Below are 19,172 nucleotides of genomic sequence, written 5' to 3'. Positions count from 1 at the left end.
GAGGAGGTGGAGATGAGGGGTGCTGTGGCTGCACAGAAAGGCTAAGGATCTGTAGGGGGAGTTCTGTCCTCCTCTCTATTGCGAATTGCTGAGATGAGAAAGGGCAGAGATGAGCCTCTTTGCGGCTGCACAGAGAAGCACAGGATCTGGCAGAGGATCTGTAGGAGGAGTTCTGTCCTCCTCTCTGCTGCGAGCTGCTGAGATAAGAAGGGGCAGAGGCGAGCCTCTTTGCGGCTGCACAGAGAAGCACAGGATCTTGCAGAGGATCTGTAGGGGGAGTTCTGTCCTCCTCTCTGCTGCGAACTGCTGAGATAAGAAGGGGCAGAGGCGAGCCTCTTTGCGGCTGCACAGAGAAGCACAGGATCTTGCAGAGGATCTGTAGGGGGAGTTCTGTCCTCCTCTCTGCTGCGAGCTGCTGAGATAAAAAGGGGCAGAGACGAGCCTCTTTGCGGCTGCACAGAGAAGCACAGGATCTGGCAGAGGAGTTCTGTTCTCCTCTCTGCTGCTGACTGCTGAGACAAGGTGGGGACAGAGATTAAGGGGGGTGCTGCAGCTGCAGGAGAGATGCGAGGGCCACATTAAATGGCCTGGCGGGCCGAATTCAGCCTAGGGCCTTGTGTTTGACAATAAATCTCAGGGATGTATTGGACAGAAACAAACATGTCTCTTCAAAAGTGAATGGAGGTTTGATAGCTGCCTATGCTCCCTCTTATTGCTGTTGTTTTAGGACCCACTGCTTCCCTTTCTAAAACTGGCCGGTAACCCAAAGTGCTTCATGCTACACACAAAAGGGACCTTAATGGGTCATGTATGAGAACCCCATAATGGTTTGAATTTTCTTTACTAATGACTATTGTTTGCCAAAATAAAACTGGAGCTCACATTTCAATTTTGCTCTAGATTTAAGGGCTCGTTTCAGATGGCAATGGCAGAATGTAAAAGAAAGATTGCCCATCAGTCAGATTGCACACACATTGCCATAGATCAGGGATCTCCAAACTTTCTAAGCAAAAGGCCAGTTTACTGTTCTTCAGGCTTTAGGAGGGCTGGACTGTGGCCAGTGTAAGTAGAAAATGCCCTGCCATCAGTGCCCCATCATTGATTTTAATGGGAGAAATAGACCCCCATTGTTGGTGTCGATGGGAAGAATAGTACCCTATTGATGATATCAGTAGGGGGAATGATGCCCCATCATTGGTGTCAGTTGGTGGAATCTTGCCCCAGTGGGCAGAAAGCACCCCATTGTTGGTGTCAATGGGAAGAATAGTACCCTATTGATGATATCAGTAGGGGGAATGATGCCCCATCATTGGTGTCAGTTGGTGGAATCTTGCCCCAGTGGGCAGAAAGCACCCCATTGATGGTGTCAATGGGAAGAATAGTGCCCTATTGATGATATCAGTAGGGGGAATTATGCCCCATAATTGGTGTCAGTTGGTGGAATCTTGCCCCAGGGGGCAGAAAGCACCCCATTGTTGGTGTCAATGGGAAGAATAGTGCCCTATTGATGATATCAGTAGGGGGAATGATGCCCCATCATTGGTGTCAGTTGGTGGAATCTTCCCCCAGGGGGCAGAAAGCACCCCATTGTTGGTGTCAATGGGAAGAATAGTGCCCTATTGATGATATCAGTAGGGGGAATTATGCCCCATCATTGGTGTCAGTTGGTGAAATATTGCCCCAGGGGGCAGAAAAAGGCAAACTAAGGGCAACATTTGGCCCCTGGGCCACAGTTTGGAGACCACTGCTATAGATTACATAGTTACATAGTTTGTGAGGTTGAGAAAAGACATCAGTCCATCCAGTTCAACCTATGATGTGTGTTTGATGTTAACCATACATTGTATACCCCTGTATGTTGTACATTGTATGCCCCTGTATGTTGTGGTCTTTAAGGTGCCCATCTAATAGTTTTTTGAAACTATCAATGCTCCCTGCTGATACCACTGCTTGTGGAAGAGAATTCCACATCCCCACTGCTCTGACAGTAAAGAACCCCCTACGTATTTTAAGCTTAAACCGTTTTTCCTCAAGTTTTAGTGAGTGGCCACGTGTCTTATTGTATTCCCTTTCCCTGAATAGTTTGTTCCTTATCCTAGGGTCACCAGTACAGTATTTGTACATTGATATCATATCCCCCCTCAATCGTCTCTTCCCCAGAGAGAATAAGTTCAGTGCTTGTAGTCTTTCCTCATAGCTGATGCCCTCCATTCCCCTAATTATTTTTGTTGCCCTTCTCTGGACTCTCTCCAGTTCCAGCACATCCTTCCTGAGAACCGGTGCCCAGAACTGGACAGCATACTCCAGATGTGGCCGGACCAGAGTCTTGTAGAGAGGGAGAATAATCTCTTTATTTCTGGAGTGAATGCCCTTTTTTATACATCCCAGTATTCTGTTGGCTTTGCTTGCGGCGGCTTGGCATTGCATGCCACTGCCAAGCCTGTTGTCTACCAGTACCCCCAGGTCCTTTTCCATCCTAGACTCCCCCAGAGGTTTCCCCCCCCCCCCAGAGAGTAGCTTGCTTTCACATTACTGATGCCCAGGTGCATTATTTTACATTTTTCAACATTAAACCTCATCTGCCATGTAGTTGCCCACCCTGTTATTTTGTTCAGATCCTCTTGTAAGTTTTCCACATCTTGCATAGAAGATATTGGCATGATTAGTTTAGTATCGTCCGCAAATACCGAGATTGTGCTGGATATCCCCTCCTCTAGATCATTTATGAATAAGTTAAACAGGATTGGCCCCAGGACAGAACCTTGGGGGACCCCACTTTCCACACCCGCCCAATCCGAGTACTCCCCATTAATCAACACCCTCTGAACTCTCCCCTGGAGCCAGTTCTCTATCCAGGTACTCACCCTATGGACCATAGGGTGAGTACCTGGATAGAGAACGGGCTCCAGTTTTCTATCCAGTTCTCTATCCAGGTACTCACCCTATGGACTATATGGTGAGTACCTGGATAGAGAACTGGCTCCAGTTCTCTATCCAGTTCTCTATCCAGGTACTCACCCTATGGATCATAGGGTGAGTACCTGGATAGAGAACTGGCTCCAGTTCTCTATCCAGTTCTCTATCCAGGTACTCACCCTATGGATCATAGGGTGAGTACCTGGATAGAGAACTGGCTCCAGTTCTCTATCCAGTTCTCTATCCAAGTACTCACTCTATGGACCACAGGGTGAGTACCTGGATAGAGAACTGGCTCCAGTTCTCTATCCAGTTCTCTATCCAGGTACTCACCCTATGGATCATAGGGTGAGTACCTGGATAGAGAACTGGCTCCAGTTCTCTATCCAGTTCTCTATCCAAGTACTCACCCTATGGACCATAGGGTGAGTACCTGGATAGAGAACTGGCTCCAGTTCTCTATCCAGTTCTCTATCCAAGTACTCACCCTATGGACCATAGGGTGAGTACCTGCATAGAGAACTGGCTCCAGTTCTCTATCCAGTTCTCTATCCAGGTACTCACCCTATGGACCATAGGGTGAGTACCTGGATAGAGAACTGGAGCCAGTTCTCTATCCAGTTCTCTATCCAGGTACCCACCCTATGGTCCATAGTGTGAGTACCTGGATAGAGAACTGGAGCCAGGTTTCTATCCAGGTACTCACCCTATGGACCATAGGGTGAGTACCGGCATAGAGAACACCCTATGGACCATAGGGTGAGTACCTGGATAGAGAACTGGCTCCAGTTCTCTATCCAGTTCTCTATCCAAGTACTCACCTTATGGTCCATACCTACCTTCCTTAGTTTGTACAGTAAGCGTTTGTGGGGAACGGTGTCAAAGGCCTTTGCAAAGTCCAGATACACCACAGATGTTTAATAAAAATGGTCAGCCTTATGGTGCATTCAATTATCCTAAAAAGAAACTGCTTGAACACTATACATAAAGAATTCATCTTTACAGCAAGACAAGACATCCTACGACAAAGGATGGGCCAAGTTCTCCAACCACATAGGATCCAGGTGCTTTTAGGACAAAGAGAGAGAGATTTCCTTTATTTCCTGGGGCCTTTGTAATGACTTCTGGGCCTCCAAGCATGGGAGCAACATCGTTAAATAGATCTATTACAAGGATGGCATTAAGCACTTAATAGACTTGCGGGTCAGCTATGGAGACCTACATAGAATTCACTTAGTCACAAAAGCCTTGACGGCCGTGTACGAAACATGTCAGTGTAATGGCACAGTTAAGGAGGGTGATGTTGCTCTTAAGATTAAAGTAAGGATATGTTAGATGGACTAATAGCCACTTGAGAAGATACTAGAGGCCGTGCACACAGCTCCGAGGTTTGAAGTCTTCATGATAAAAGGTGCGGGGAGTGACATGGATCTTCTACTTGTGCCACTTGAAAAACGACTCAATACCTCAGAACTGAGAAAAAGCAAACAGGAGTGGTGTGTCTTCTGTCATTAATGTAATCTTGTAAGGCAACAGAGTCCTGAAGTATTAAACAAAAGAGCCCGTGCTTAGGCTTTTCAGGGCAACCTATTGTCCAGGACGTGTGGCCTTTTAACTCATAGCAGCTTTGTCTCTTTCTTTTTTTTTTCCCCTCCGAGGAGCTGGTGTACACTCAAGTGTCCGTGTCTATGAAAGACACCCAAGAGTGCTAGCCACTTGATGGATCCTTTCAGAGATGTCATCTCCCCTAATGGTGCTTTTTAGGTGTGAAGGGTGGGGTGGGTGACTGCATTGTACAGCATGTGGATGGGAGGAGGGTGGCCCACCAGGAGCTGCAAAATATCATCAAGCAGCCATCAGGTCTCCAGTCAATGAAGCTTTTAAAGATTTCAATAATCAACAATCATCAATAGAGAAATATTATGACATCTATATTAATTATCCATTTAACAGTTATAAACATTCATCTCTACTACTGTAGTTTGGTGCAAAGAGCTTTACAGATACTTTCCTGCACTCCCAATGTAAAAGTTTTTTTTCAGCAAACTGTTACAAAGGTGGATATTTTTTTTTTTAGGAAGAAATTTTTAGGAAACACATTTATTGCCAAGCTGCACCTGGATTCAACCATATTCTTACAGGGCCACTGGAAGGGACTGCAGGCTCTGGCCACTTTATTCTTTCCAGTGCAACATCCCTCACAGTCTTCAATATGTGTGGCTAAGGTTCAGATGGGCTCTGAGAATTTGATGCAGGAATTAGTGAACACCAAAGGCCCAGGCTGAGTATCATTCAGCAAACTAGCATCTACAGGTTTGTATTGAGGAAGTACGGTAGCTACTGAAAAAACTTTGATTGCATTATTGAACACCTTTTTTTTTTTTAAATCTTTTTATTGAGTTATAAACAAGAGAAAACAATTACAACAACAAAGGTTCAGACCAGGAACGAGCTACTCAACTGTACAGGCATGTAAGACACGGCACCCGCGCAGGGGTCCAAGAGAGTAAACGGCAGTAACATAGTCCATACGAAAGTCATATGCAGTAGCCCCGTAAAACACAGCAGTCATCATGTAAGACAAGTATAAATTCCCCATGAGACCCTTCAATGGGGACCCGTAGCGGATGCAGAGCACCCCGTATCACCATGGATCCCCGCTTCACTCAGAGGCGAGGGTCGCCAGACACCCTAGGGCGAAAGGCGAGACCCGCCTCACCCACTCATGGCCGTGGAGGGATCAGAAAGCCATCTGGCCCACACTTTGTCAAACTTTTTCGAGCAAACCCTGTGTGCATACGTGTCTTTATAAAGAGAGAGGACCGAATTCACCAGGATCTTCCATTGCTGTACCGTGGGTGGGGAACGCCGTCGCCAGTGGAGTACAAAAGATTTCCTGGCGTAAAAAAGCAAAAGACCAAGCAACGTCCGATCCGGCACCCGGGACACCAGGTCATCCAGCAAACCTAGTATACAAATCCTCGGAGAAGGATCCAGCGAGATGGAGGAGACCTTGTCAACAGGGGCAGACTGGCAACTTTGGCCCAGGGGGCAAGTACAATCAGAGGCCCACTGTGCAGTGACTCGCCCCCCCCCCTCCCACTCTCCCTCTTCCCATTCTCCCCCTGACCCCCATTCCAGGCTGAAGCCCTGCTCCAGGTACTCACTGGCTAAATCCAGGTTCCCAACCTGGCCAGCAGGGGGCGGTTGAGGGTAGCTTGGACAGCTCGGTTGGGGCTGGCCAGGGGAGGAGATTCTCCAGTGGGGCATGGAACTGGCCTCCGCTCAGACACAGTTTACACCATCCATGCTGGGGAGGGAGGCCTGCGCTCTGTCCTTGTCTTCAACCTGCACTTAGGAACCAGGAATCCTTTAGCCATGTCTGGCAGAAGCGGTGCAGCCTTTTTACAGGACATCAAAGCGGCCCAGGGGGCAATTTCCCCCCTGCCCCCTGGCCCAGTCCTCCCCTGCTTGTCAATCATATGGAGCACCCCAGACCAGAAGGCAGAAAGGTGGGGGCAGGTCCAGAAAATGTGGAGAAAGTCGCCCGGGACCTGGCCACACCGACAGCACTCCGGCGAATGTGAGACATGCATTTTGTTCAACCGGTGCGGGGTGAGGTAGGCTCTATGGGCTATTTTAAATTGAATGAGTCTATCTCTGAGAGAAACTAGCATTTTAAATGGAAGCTCCCACATATTAATCCAGTCTTCCTGGTCCAAGTCCGGAACGTCCCTGGTCCAACGAGCATGAAGGCCAGAGTGCTCCGGAGAGTGGACCCGAAGGAGATGCGCGTAGAGGGTTGACACCGCCCGCTCCGAGCAGTCGTGTCTCAAAACCCGCTCCAGATCCGGCTGCACCACCTGGGAGCCACCGGGCGGGAACTGGGACCTGAAGGCATAGGAGAATTGTAGGTTATTTAACACATTTATTTAGTTTAAATAAGACAGTATGATCCTCCGGGCAGTAATTCATTTTATGTGATCACTGGGTCTCGGTACACTAGCCACAAAAGACTCTACAACAGCCTTTCTCAGACTTTTTAGAATGGAGGAACCCTTGAAACAAAGTTCCAGTCTCAGTCTACTGTACTGTATCCACAGCTCACATTTTATTATGTGGAAGTGTGTAATAAATGATTTATATAATTATATTTATAATTTGTAGGAATTTTTTATTTACAAAAAAAAATTCAGGGTGCTCCATTCCTCAATGTTTGGAGTGCATACTTGCAAGCAGGCCCATGGTTGGCCACCAGGTCATCTCTCTTCGTCTTCCTGAGACAGAAACGAGATATGGTATCAAACACCTCTAGTATAGAGGAGTTGTGCCATCTTGGCTTCTCACGTATTCCTAGCCTGAGGTCCACTTCGTCAAATAAATGGTTGACCACATGGTCAGCCTTTTTAGGGAAATTACCTAAGAACGTAGAAATTGTATAACTTATACAAAGCAGTTCCAACATTCTCTTCTTTTGTCCATAAACTTTGGTAGTTCTTATAACAATTCATGGAGTACCCTTTCAGCCTCTCCAAATAAAGGTTCTTACAGAATCCCTTAGCTCAAGTGTTCTTCTCTAAGATAGCTTCAGGACCTGCCCCAGCAGGGGCAGACTGGCAACCTTCAGCCCAGGAGGCAAGTACAAACCAGAGGCCCATGGTGCAGTTACTTGGCCCCCCTCCCACTCTCCCTCTTCCCATCCTCCTCCTGACCCCCATTCCAAGCTGAAGCCCTGCTCCAGAGGTACTCTCTACTCACCGGCTCAATCTGGGTTCCCAACCTGACCAGCAGGGGATGGTTGGGGGGGAGCAGGGACAGGTCAGTTGGGGCAGGCCAGGGGAGGAGAGTCTCCAGGGAGCATGGAACCGTCCCCTGCTCAGACACAGTTTACACCATCCATGCTGCGGGGAGGCCTACGCTCTGTCCTTGTCTTCATCCTGTACTTAGTAGGTCAGGGGTGGGGACCATTTACTTCTCTTCACCAGGAATCCTTTAGGCATGTCTGTGCAGCCTTTTTACAAGACATTAGAGTGGCCCAGGGGGAAATTGCCCCCCTGACCCAGTCCTCCCCTGTGCCCCAGAGGGTATTTCTCTAAGGCAGGCCATATATTATGCCATTTTCTTTCCTTCCACCATGGGTGGACAGAAAGAAAATTGCTTGATTTCCCTATCAACACAGTCAGTCTCAAAGGGGGGGATCACTCCTACAGCACTGTTGTGTTCTGCCGGCGGGGAGTGCATGGAGCCTTCCCTGCTGGCCGAACACATTGATAAGTGTTCCAGATTACAGCTGGCAACACTAATCGTTCAGGAAAAAGGTTGGTTGTACACAAATCAGAGTTAAACTCAAGTCAATAGATTGACTTAAGTACGACCAGGGTGCCCATACATGGGTCAACATACAGCCAGTCCTTGCTGAACCGGCCAAATTTTGATCCACGTATGGCAGGCGTAAGTCCCCTATGCCTCACATGCTAGGAGTATCAGACTACTACTTCCCATCAGCCTCCCATCTACCTTAACACTCTTATGTGCAGAACATACAGATACAAGGGAATAACCCCCTGCTTGCATGCTGGTCTGTCAAATAGGAAAGCCTAGCATTAGCTCTGGACTTGTTGACTTCTTCAGACTTATGATAGATGGCATTCTCAGTTTCTGGTAGGGTGAAAGGGGTAGTAACTCAACCATAGCAACCCATCCATAACAACCTATCTATAGTAACACGTCCATAGTAGGGATCGACCGATTATCGGCAAGGCCGTTATATCGAGGGCCAATATGCACTTTCCCCGATATATCAAGGTGGCCGATATTGCCGATATTTCGGAAAGTGCTTGTACCGGAGTGATGCCTGCAGCTAGAGGCATCACCCCGGTACCGGCGTCCATAGCCCAGCGGCCATAGTCCAAGCCGCTGGGCTGTCATTACAAGGAGCAGGAGGGGACATCCACCCGCCTCCCGCCGCCTTCCTTGGCTCGCCCGGGTCTCTCGTCCCACCGGGAGACCCGGGCAACCAGCTTGCACGGCCGCCGAAGACCCAATCAAAGCCGCATTTGGCTCTGATCGGGTCTCCATTTAAAAACCCGGAAGTGATGTCATGACATCACTTCCGGGTACTCGGCACCAGATTAAAAAAGATGACAGCATTAAAAACAGCCAAACTTGGCGTTTTGAATTCTTTTAAGTGCAGAGGAGGGGGTTTGGGGTCTTTTAGACCCCCAGATCCCTCCACAAGAGTACCTGTCGAGGGATAAAAATAAAAAAAACATTTTTTTTTAAATGTATAGGCCCTTATCGACCGATACCGATAGGCGATGACCAAAATACCGGTATCGGCAATGAAAAACCGATATCGGTCGATCCCTAGTCCATAGCAACCCTTTCATAGCAACACGTTTATAACAACCCATCTATAGTAACCAATCCATAGCAGCCCATCCATAGAAACCAATCTATACCAACCTGTCCATAGTAACCCATCCATAGAACCCCGTCCATAGCAACCTGTCCATAGCAACCCGTCCATAGTAACCCATCCAAAGCAAACTCATCCATAGCAACCTGCCTATATCATCCCATCCATAGGGGTGTCCCTCCTCCGAGTCATTCAGCTGCATGAATGTGTAATCTAAAATCCTGCTATTAGAACTGCATTATCCAAAATCCCGGAGAGTCAGACTCACACTCTCCACCTGATAGCTTGCCATATGAAAATGTATAGGGATTATTTTTTAAACACCCAATTAAAAGGAATTTTTTAAAAAAACGATGTTATTACTGAACATTTTACCTCAATAAAGAAAAAAATGTGAAAAAAAACATTGTACATTTTCTTTAAACCCACACGTTCCTCTTATGTAAAAAGTGACTTTTGCTTTTAGTGGGAACATGACTGTGTAAGCTAGTACCTGGGTCCCCTCCTCTTCTGTATCCGCTGTCAGAGTGCAGTGCCGCGTGCCCTGACCTGGTGGTGCCCCATCTTCCATTAGTAGCTTTATGAGTTCATCACTTCTCTGATCTTTGATCCTAAAATTCTCATAGGAGGATGTATAACGTAGCTTCATAAGGGATTGGAAAGAAAAAAAAAAAAAGCGGTAACATGTTGTTAATGTCCATACGGCACATTTATTTTTAGCACCAAAAATAAGCATGTTCCTTTCCATATCCCTGCACCTATTTTTTAAAATGACCTCTATTAAAAAAAAAAAAAAAAAGCATGAAATACATTTCTGCAAAACATGTACAGACATTTCACTAAGTTTTATATCTTTAAAGACCCTGCAAGAAATGCAAGCAGCTTCTAATATTCTAGTGTGCCTGGTAAAACAGTGCCTTCTCTGGACTGAAAAACAAAACATGGTGACAGCCCTGCCCAGTGTTCTTTTGGTAAAAAACAGAAACCCAATCCTCATCGTCACAATCATAGGTGTAGGTGTGTGCAGCCTTTTACATTAGGGTGTGCACCTCAAAGCTCAAACATACGTGTGTGTGTGTGTGTGTGTGTACTATATACAGTATATATATATATATATATATATATATATATATATATATATATATATACACACACACACACACACACACAGTTAAGGAGTGCACTATGTACAGCGTGCAGAGTTAAAGAGTGTACTATGTACAGGGTGCAGAGTTAAGGAGTGCATTATGTACAGGATGCAGAGTTAGGGAGTGCATTATGTACAGGGTGCAGAGTTAGGGAGTGTGCTATGTACAGAGTTCAGGGTTAAGGAGTGTGCTATGTAAAAGATGCAGAGCTAAGAAGTGGGCTATGTACAGGGTGAAGAATTAAGGAGTGTGCTATGTACAGAGTGCAGAGTTAAGGAGTGTGCTATGTACAGGGTGCAGAGTTAAGGAGTGTGCTATGTAAAAGATGCAGAGCTAAGAAGTGGGCTATGTACAAGGTGAAGAATTAAGGAGTGTGCTATGTACAGAGTGCAGAGTTAAGGAGTGTGCTATGTACAGGGTGTAGAGTTAAGGAGTGCATTATGTACAGGATGCAGGGTTAAGGAGTGTGCTATGTACAGAGTGCAGAGTTAAGGAGTGTGCTATGTACAGGGTGCAGAGTTAAGGAGTGTGCTATGTACAGGGTGTAGAGTTAAGGAGTGTACTATGTACAGGGTGCAGAGTTAAGGAGTGCATTATGTACAGGGTGCAGGGTTAAGGAGTGTGCTATGTACAGAGTGCAGAGTTAAGGAGTGTGCTATGTACAGGGTGTAGAGTTAAGGAGTGCATTATGTACAGGGTGCAGGGTTAAGGAGTGTGCTATGTACAGAGTGCAGAGTTAAGGAGTGTGCTATGTACAGGGTGTAGAGTTAAGGAGTGCATTATGTACAGGGTGCAGGGTTAAGGAGTGTGCTATGTACAGGGTGCAGAGTTAAGGAGTGTGCTGTGTACAAGATGCAGAGCAAAGAAGTGGGCTATGTACTGGATGCAGAGTTAGGGAGTGTACTATCTGCAGGGTGCAAAGTTAAGGAGTGTGCTATGTACAGGGTGCAGAGATAAAGAGTGTGCTACATACAGGGTGCAGAGTTAAAGTGTGCGCTATGTACAGGGTGCAGAGTTAAAGCAGTGTTCCAGCCTTTTCGGTGTTTAAGTCAGACAAAAAGTGTGGCTGCTGACTTTTAATAAACGCACACTCACCTGTCCCACGGTCCAGCTATGCGGCCACCCGAAGCCTCGATCCTCTCCCTCTGGTCTCGGCGGCGCCGGCATCACTGGTGTGGGCACCTGGCTGTAACAGCTTGCAGCTTCACAGCCGGGTACGCACTGTGCATGCGCGAGATGCGCTGCACGTCTTGATTGGCCGGCACTCTTCTGGGACCTCTGACGTGTCCCAGAAGATGGAAGGGAGGGGAAGAGGAGAACTTCCGCTCAGGGCGCCGCGTAAAAAAACTAGGTACCCGCTCCCCCCCCCCCAAAAAAATGATATGCCAAATGTGGCATGTCAGGGGGTTAGGACTACCTAAAGCGGAAGTTCCACTTTTGGATGGAACTCCGCTTTAAGGAGTGTGCTATGAACAGGGTTCATAGTTAAGGAGTGTGCTATGTACAGGGTGCAGAGTTAAGGAGTGTGCTATGTACAGGGTGCAGAGTTAAGGGGTGCGCTATGTACAGGGTGCAGAGTTAAGGAGTGTACTATGTACAGGGTGCAGAGTTAAGGAGTGTACTATGTACAGGGTGCAGAGTTAAGGAGTGCACTATGTACAGGGTGCAGAGTTAAGGAGTGTGCTATGTACAGGGTGCAGAGTTTAGGGGTGCGCTATGTACAGGGTGCAGAGTTAAGGAGTGCACTATGTACAGTGTGAAGAGTTAGGGAGTACATAGCGCACTCCCTAACTTTGCACTCTGTACTTAGCCCACTTCTTAGCTCTGCATCTTGTACATAGCACACTCCTTAACTTTGCACTCTGTACATAGCACACTCCTTAACTCTGCACCCTGTACATAGCACACTCATTAACCCTGCACCATGTACATAGCACACTCCTTAACTCTGTACACTGTACATACTGCAGTGAGTTAATAAGTGTGCTATGTACAGGGTGCAGAGTTAAGGAGTGTGCTATGTACAAGATGCAGAGCTAAGAAGTGGGCTGTGTACTGGGTGCAGAGTTAAGGAGTGTGCTATGTACAGGGTGCAGACGTAAGGAGTGAGCTATGTACAGGGTGCAGAATTAAGGAGTGGGCTATGTACAGGGTGCAGAGTTTAGGAGTGTGCTATGTACAGGTTGCAGAGTTAAAGAGTGTGCTACATACAGGGTGTGGAGTTAAGGAGTGCACTATGTACAGTGGGCAGAGATAAGCAGTGTGCATATGTACAGGGTGCAGGGCTCAGGACTGGGTTATGCACATGGTGTAGGGCTCATGAGTGTGCTGTGTGCAAGACACAGGGCTCAATAGTACACTAAGTGCACGGTGCGGGGCCCATGAGTGTGCTATGTACAGGACACAGGGCTCAGTAGTACACGGCTATGTAGGGTGCAGACGTAAGGAGTGCGCTATGTACAGGGTGCAGAGTTAAGGTGTGCGTTATGTACAGGGGCACTGGTCAAAAGTATGCTATGTACAGGATGCAGAGTTAAGGAAAGCACATTTCACATGCCAGTGTACCCTCCCCCCCCCCCCCTCCCCAGTACAGAACTGTCCACCCAAACCTATCCTTTGCTTCCAGTACAGAGCTGTCCTTTCTTCCCCAAACCCCCTCCAGCCCACCTAAAAGAATACCAGAAATAGGAGAGAGGGGCTGCTGCCGGAGGGCAGCTAAAACTTTCAGTAGCAGTGTGCTAGCTTGAGCTTTTGAAGGAGCTGCTGCCGAGATACTATAGCTGTGCCCATCCCCTGCTCCCTCCCTCCTCTGCTCTCATAGTGATACGGCAGAGTGTGCACTTCCGGGGCAGGAGCCTATCACTTGCCACACATAGAAGCCAGGCTGCATGTGCAAGTGACAGTAGCGAGAGGCGAGCAAGGGGCTAGCGGTGGAGAATGCACACTGGGTGATTAGGGTGTGCCCAGGCACATCCGGCACACCTATGTTCACAATACAAAGAATTCAAAGCAATACAAAGAAATACAAATAAAAATTCAAAGCTGACCTCCACCCTTCCCTTCAGTCCTTCCTCTCCTGTACTCAATGTGCAGTACAAGCAGCAGCAAGTCAGGCAGAGTCCACCTCATTTCCTGGCTGGAGGACCTCCAGCATCATCTTATCCTCCCCCCCCCCCCCAACCTGACTATCCTTGGCCAGCCTATTTCGTTCATTGGATGTCTTGTCTTTCCATCATTGGAGACTCATCATCACATGTTGGTGTTCCCTAGAGCAGTGTGCAGATGCAGTCTATCGAGGATTATATGCACACATCCAAACTGGCATCACCCATCATCCTATATAGAAGGATCGCATGGGCTCTATGATCATTCCAGGGAGAAGAACGGTCGGCTGTGTTTGCAACATCTGCCCATCCTTCTCTCTCTCGCGGGTGTCAGGCGGCAATCGGAGTCCCCGCTGCCGAGTGGGGGGCGGGAGCATGCGGCCAGCGGTGCGTGCTCGCCCCCTAGCTGCAGGCGCGCGACCGACGTAGGTCTACGTCGGTTTGCGCAGGAGGGCCACACTGCCGCAGTAAATAGGCGGCGGGCGGTTGTTAATAAATCTGGAATACAATTAGCTGATTTGAATGGAAAAATCGATTGGGCTTTAAAAAAAAAAGCTTTTCTATGAGAAAAGTTGGGTCCCCCAATGGTATTTTTTGTCTGCAAATCCAAAAAAAAAAAAAAAACAACAAAAAAAAAGGAAATTGCATGAAATTGCTTTAATAATACAAAATTTACGATTCGTTGTTTCCTCCTATTGATATTGAAATAATTAAGTTCAAAATATTGCGTCGTATGTCCGCAATGCAAGTGATACGGAGCATGTGATATCGACCTGCAACCAATCGCACATGACTTTGCTTCCATTGCTTGTCATGTGTTCCAGTGAAGGTGACTAATCGTTAGCCATATTAGTTGCGACACAAAATCGATCGTATGCTCCCAGCCCAAATCCCGCCATATAGTGTCATTTTGCTGCTCTTATTTTATTCTCTATTGTATTTAAATTTGGCTTTAAAATATTCATGCTCACATAAATCCTAATAAAAAACCATTAGCCAATTTCATACATGCAAATGTTCTCTCTTAACAGTCCAAACACAAATGGTCCAGTGAAAATCCAGGTTAAATAATGCAGAGACTTAACAAGGAAGAGTGGACAAGTGGACATTCATCAGCCCTGCTGTATTTAAAGAAAAAAAGGCTTATTTAACTCTACGAGGGCGGAAAACACGAGAGCCGGGTGGCTTGGAAGCACACAGCTGGCAATTCAGGGTTAAAAAGGTTGTTCAGCGGGGCATTGATTGGGATGTGACAGATGACCTATGTAAAACCACCAAGGTCGAAGGTCAGCAGTCCCTTCTGCCACTGGGATAATGACAGAAGAAGAGCCAGCTTGTTTGAATAAAGGCAGATTCACCATGACACGTATAGTGACCCTTTATACAGGCAAGGCCAAACGGTCCATAGCGTGGCCACACTTCTATGTCAGGTGTCAGTAAATAGACGTCCTTCCTTGGCCGAGATTTCCAAAAAAAAGGAACCATCTGTACATCATGATACACCTTAACTGTTGGACAGTAATCCCCTCCAACCTTATCTTCTATATCCAGGCATGGGTATGACCTTCAAAATGTATCAGAAAGCAGGATTGGTGGAGTTTGGAGCATTATATTCCTAAATACAACATAAAGGACATTTGCTCCTGCACTGGCACCTTTCTTTAATTTTCTATTATTTATTTTTACTTTACGTCACTTTGCACTTACATGAGAATTTTTCTCTTGGGTTCTAGGGAGTGGGTCTTCAGAACTAACCTGAGGTCTAGGGGAAGGATCTGTAGCCCTTAGGTTACTTGTGAATTTTTCTCTTGGGTTCTAGGGAGTGGGTCTTCAGAACTTACCTGAAGTCTAGGGGAAGGATCTGTAGCCCTTAGGTTCCTTGTGAATTTTTCTCTTGGGTTGTAGGGAGTGGGTCTTCAGAACTTACCTGAAGTCTAGGGGAAGGATCTGTAACCCTTAGGTTCCTTGTGAATTTTTCTCTTGGGTTGTAGGGAGTGGGTCTTCAGAACTTACCTGAAGTCTAGGGGAAGGATCTGTAGCCCTTAGGTTCCTTGTAAATTTTTCTCTTGGGTTGTAGGGACTGGGTCTTCAGAACTTACCTGAAGTCTAGGGGAAGGATCTGTAGCCCTTAGGTTTCTTGTGAATTTTTCTCTTGGGTTGTAGGGAGTGGGTCTTCAGAACTTACCTGAAGTCTAGGGGAAGGATCTGTAGCCCTTAGGTTCCTTGTGAATTTTTCTACTGGGTTGTAGGGAGTGGGTCTTCAAAACTAACCTGAAGTCTAGGGGAAGGATCTGTAGCCCTTAGGTTCCTTGTGAATTTTTCTCTTGGGTTGCAGGGAGTGGGTCTTCAGAACTTACCTAAAGTCTAGGGGAAGGATCTGTAGCCCTTAGGTTGCTTGTGAATTTTTCTACTGGGTTGTAGGGAGTGGGTCTTCAGAACTAACCTGAAGTCTACGGGAAGGATCTGTAGCCCTTAGGTTCCTTGTGAATTTTTCTCTTGGGTTGCAGGGAGTGGGTCTTCAGAACTTACCTGAAGTCTAGGGGAAGGATCTGTAGCCCTTAGGTTCCTTGTGAATTTTTCTACTGGGTTGTAGGGAGTGGGTCTTCAGAACTAACCTGAAGTCTAGGGGAAGGATCTGTAGCCCTTAGGTTCCTTGTGAATTTTTCTCTTGGGTTGCAGGGAGTGGGTCTTCAGAACTTACCTAAAGTCTAGGGGAAGGATCTGTAGCCCTTAGGTTCCTTGTGAATTTTTCTCTTGGGTTGCAGGGAGTGGGTCTTCAGAACTTACCTGAAGTCTACGGGGAGGATCTGTAGCCCTTAGGTTCCTTCCTCCCCTGCCTGGAGGGGTTACTCATTGGTTGGCTTAGACTCATCATGAGGAGCTGGGTCCGCTGAGCCTTTTGACTAGGTGGACCTAAGTGTGCCTTGCCCCTGTCAAGTATCTTGCACCCCGGGGGATCACGGAAGGGTCCCTCCGCTTCGGGAGGGGACCATTTGACACATCCTAAGTGCACTTTTTTTTTGTGTGCTCACTATTTTGGTTCACTTTGGCATTGCGGGCTCAGAAATAAAAACAAAGGGCATTTGCTTCAAAAAGGGTCTTTTTTTTTTATTTTAAAGGAAAACGTTAGTTTAATACTTCCCAATCCCCTTCAATATCTGGTCCTAATACATGTCATGGTCTCCTATATTCCTATGGATGGTCAATACTCAACTTGATGGTTGAGGGCCACCATGAGTATGGACTAGGGATCGACCGATTATCGGCAAAGCCGATATATCGAGGGTTGATCTACACTTTCCCCAAAATATTGTAATCGGCCCCTGAGGCTACCGATATTGCCGATATTTCGGGAAAGTGCTGTATCGGAGTGATGCCTGCAGCTAGAGGCATCACCCCGGTACCGGCGTCCATATCAGACGGTCGGCTGTCTTGTAATGACAACCGATGCAGCTGAGAAGCTGCTCGGCTGTCATTGCAAGGAGCGGGAGGGGACGTCCCCCCCCCCCTCCCGGCCTTCCGCGGCTCACCCGGGTCTCCTGTCCCACCGGGAGACCCAGACATCCTACCTGCATGGCTGCCAAAGAGAAGACCCGATCAAAGCCACATTCGGCTCTGATCGGGTCTCCATGTAAAAACCCGGCAGTGATGTCATGACATCACTTCCGGGTAATCGGCGCCAGGTTCAAAAAAATGACAGCATTCAAAATAGCCAAACTTGGCTGTTTTGAATGCTTTTAAGTGCAGAGGAGGAGTTTGGGGTATTTTAGACCCCCAGATCCCTCCACAACAGTATCTGTCAAGTGTAAAAATAAAAAAATGACATTTTTTTTTTAAATTTACAAGAACATCGGCAACGAAAATGCGATATCGGTCGATCACTAGTATGGACTATTCTTAGGTATGAATAGCACTAGGTAGAGAACCTGGCAGGGATTTTTTTCTTGCTAAGGCTGTGCACTACCAAACAGGGCCAAGCCCGCAAGAATTCATGAGCAGGGATGAAGGTAAGTATTTTAGTGTGCAGGCTACATTGATGGGGTGGGTCCTTTAATATTTAAATATATACTCACTGGCCAGTTTATTAGGTACATCTGTTCAATTGCTTGGTAACACACATTGCTAATCAGCCAATCACATGGCAGCAACTCAATGCATTTAGGCAGCTAGATGTGGTGATGACCACTTGCTGAAGTTCAAACCGAGCATCAGATTGGGGAAGAAATGGGGTTTACAGTAAGTGACTTTGAAGGTGACATGGTTGTTGGTGCCAGATGGGCTGGTTTGAGTATTTCAAAAACTGCCGATCTACTGGGATTTTCACACACAACCATCTCTCGGGTTTACAGAGAATGGTGGGAAAAATGGAAAATATCCAGTGAGCGGCAGTTCTGGGGAGGAAAATGCCTTGTTGATGTCAGAGGTGAGAGGAGAATGGGCAAACTGGTTCACGATGATAGAAAGGCAACCGTAACTGTAAAAACCACTCGTTACAACCAAGGTATGTAGAATACCATCTCTGAACGCATTGAACCTTGTTGGCAGTTGGGTTGGGCTACAGCAGCAGAGTGCCATTCATGTCAGCTAAGAACAAGAATCTGAGGCTACAAATCACTCAGGCTCACCAAAATTGGACAATAGAAGATTGGAAAAATGTTGCCTGGTCTGATGAGTATCGATTTCAGCTGAGATGATAGAGTCAGAATTTGGTGTAAACATGACAGCATGGATCCATCCTACCTTGTATAAACGGTTTAGGCTGGTGGTGGTGGTGTAATGGTGTGGGTATATTTTCCTGGCACAGTTTGGGCCCATTAGTATCAATTGAACATCGTTTAAACACCATGGTCTACCTGAGTATTGTTGCTGACCATGTCCATCCCTTTATGACTACAGTGTCCCCATCTTCTGATGGCTCCTTCCAGCAGGATAATGCACCATGTCACAAAGCTCCAATCATCTCACCTCTGGTTTCTTGAATATGACAATGAGATCACTGTACTCCAATGGCCTCCAATCTCACCAGATCCGGTCACTGTACTCCAATGGCCTCCACGCTCACCAGATCCGGTCACTGTACTCCAATGGCCTCCACGCTCACCAGATCCGGTCACTGTACTCCAATGACTTCCACACTCACCAGATCCGGTCACTGTACTCCAATGGCCTCCGCACTCACCAGATCCGGTCACTGTACTCCAATGGCCTCCACACTCACCAGATCTCAATCCAATAGAGCACCTTTGGGATGTGGTAGAATTCGCATCATGGATGTGCAGCCGACAAATCTGCAGCAACTTCCTGATGCATCATGCGTGATGCATGATGCTATCATGTCAATATGGACCAAAATCTCTGAGGAATGTTTCCAACATCTTGTTGAATCTATACCACAAAGAATTAGTGCAGTTCTGAAGGCAAAAGGGGGGTCCAACCCAGTAATAGCATGGTGGACCTACTAAATTGGCTGGTGAGTGTATATCTTGTGGGGGTTATCTGCTTATTGTAGATCATCAAATCAAATTGTATTGGTTTTAAAATGCTTGCATATTTGTTACATCTACAGGCTCCGCTTCTTGTTTAGTA

This window comes from Pelophylax lessonae, assembly GCF_965119305.1.
Source record: "Pelophylax lessonae genome assembly, chromosome: 13".
In the NCBI taxonomy this organism is placed as follows: Eukaryota; Metazoa; Chordata; class Amphibia; order Anura; family Ranidae; genus Pelophylax; species Pelophylax lessonae.
The sequence above is the reverse complement of the archived record's forward strand: the minus strand, read 5'-3'. Positions refer to the sequence as shown.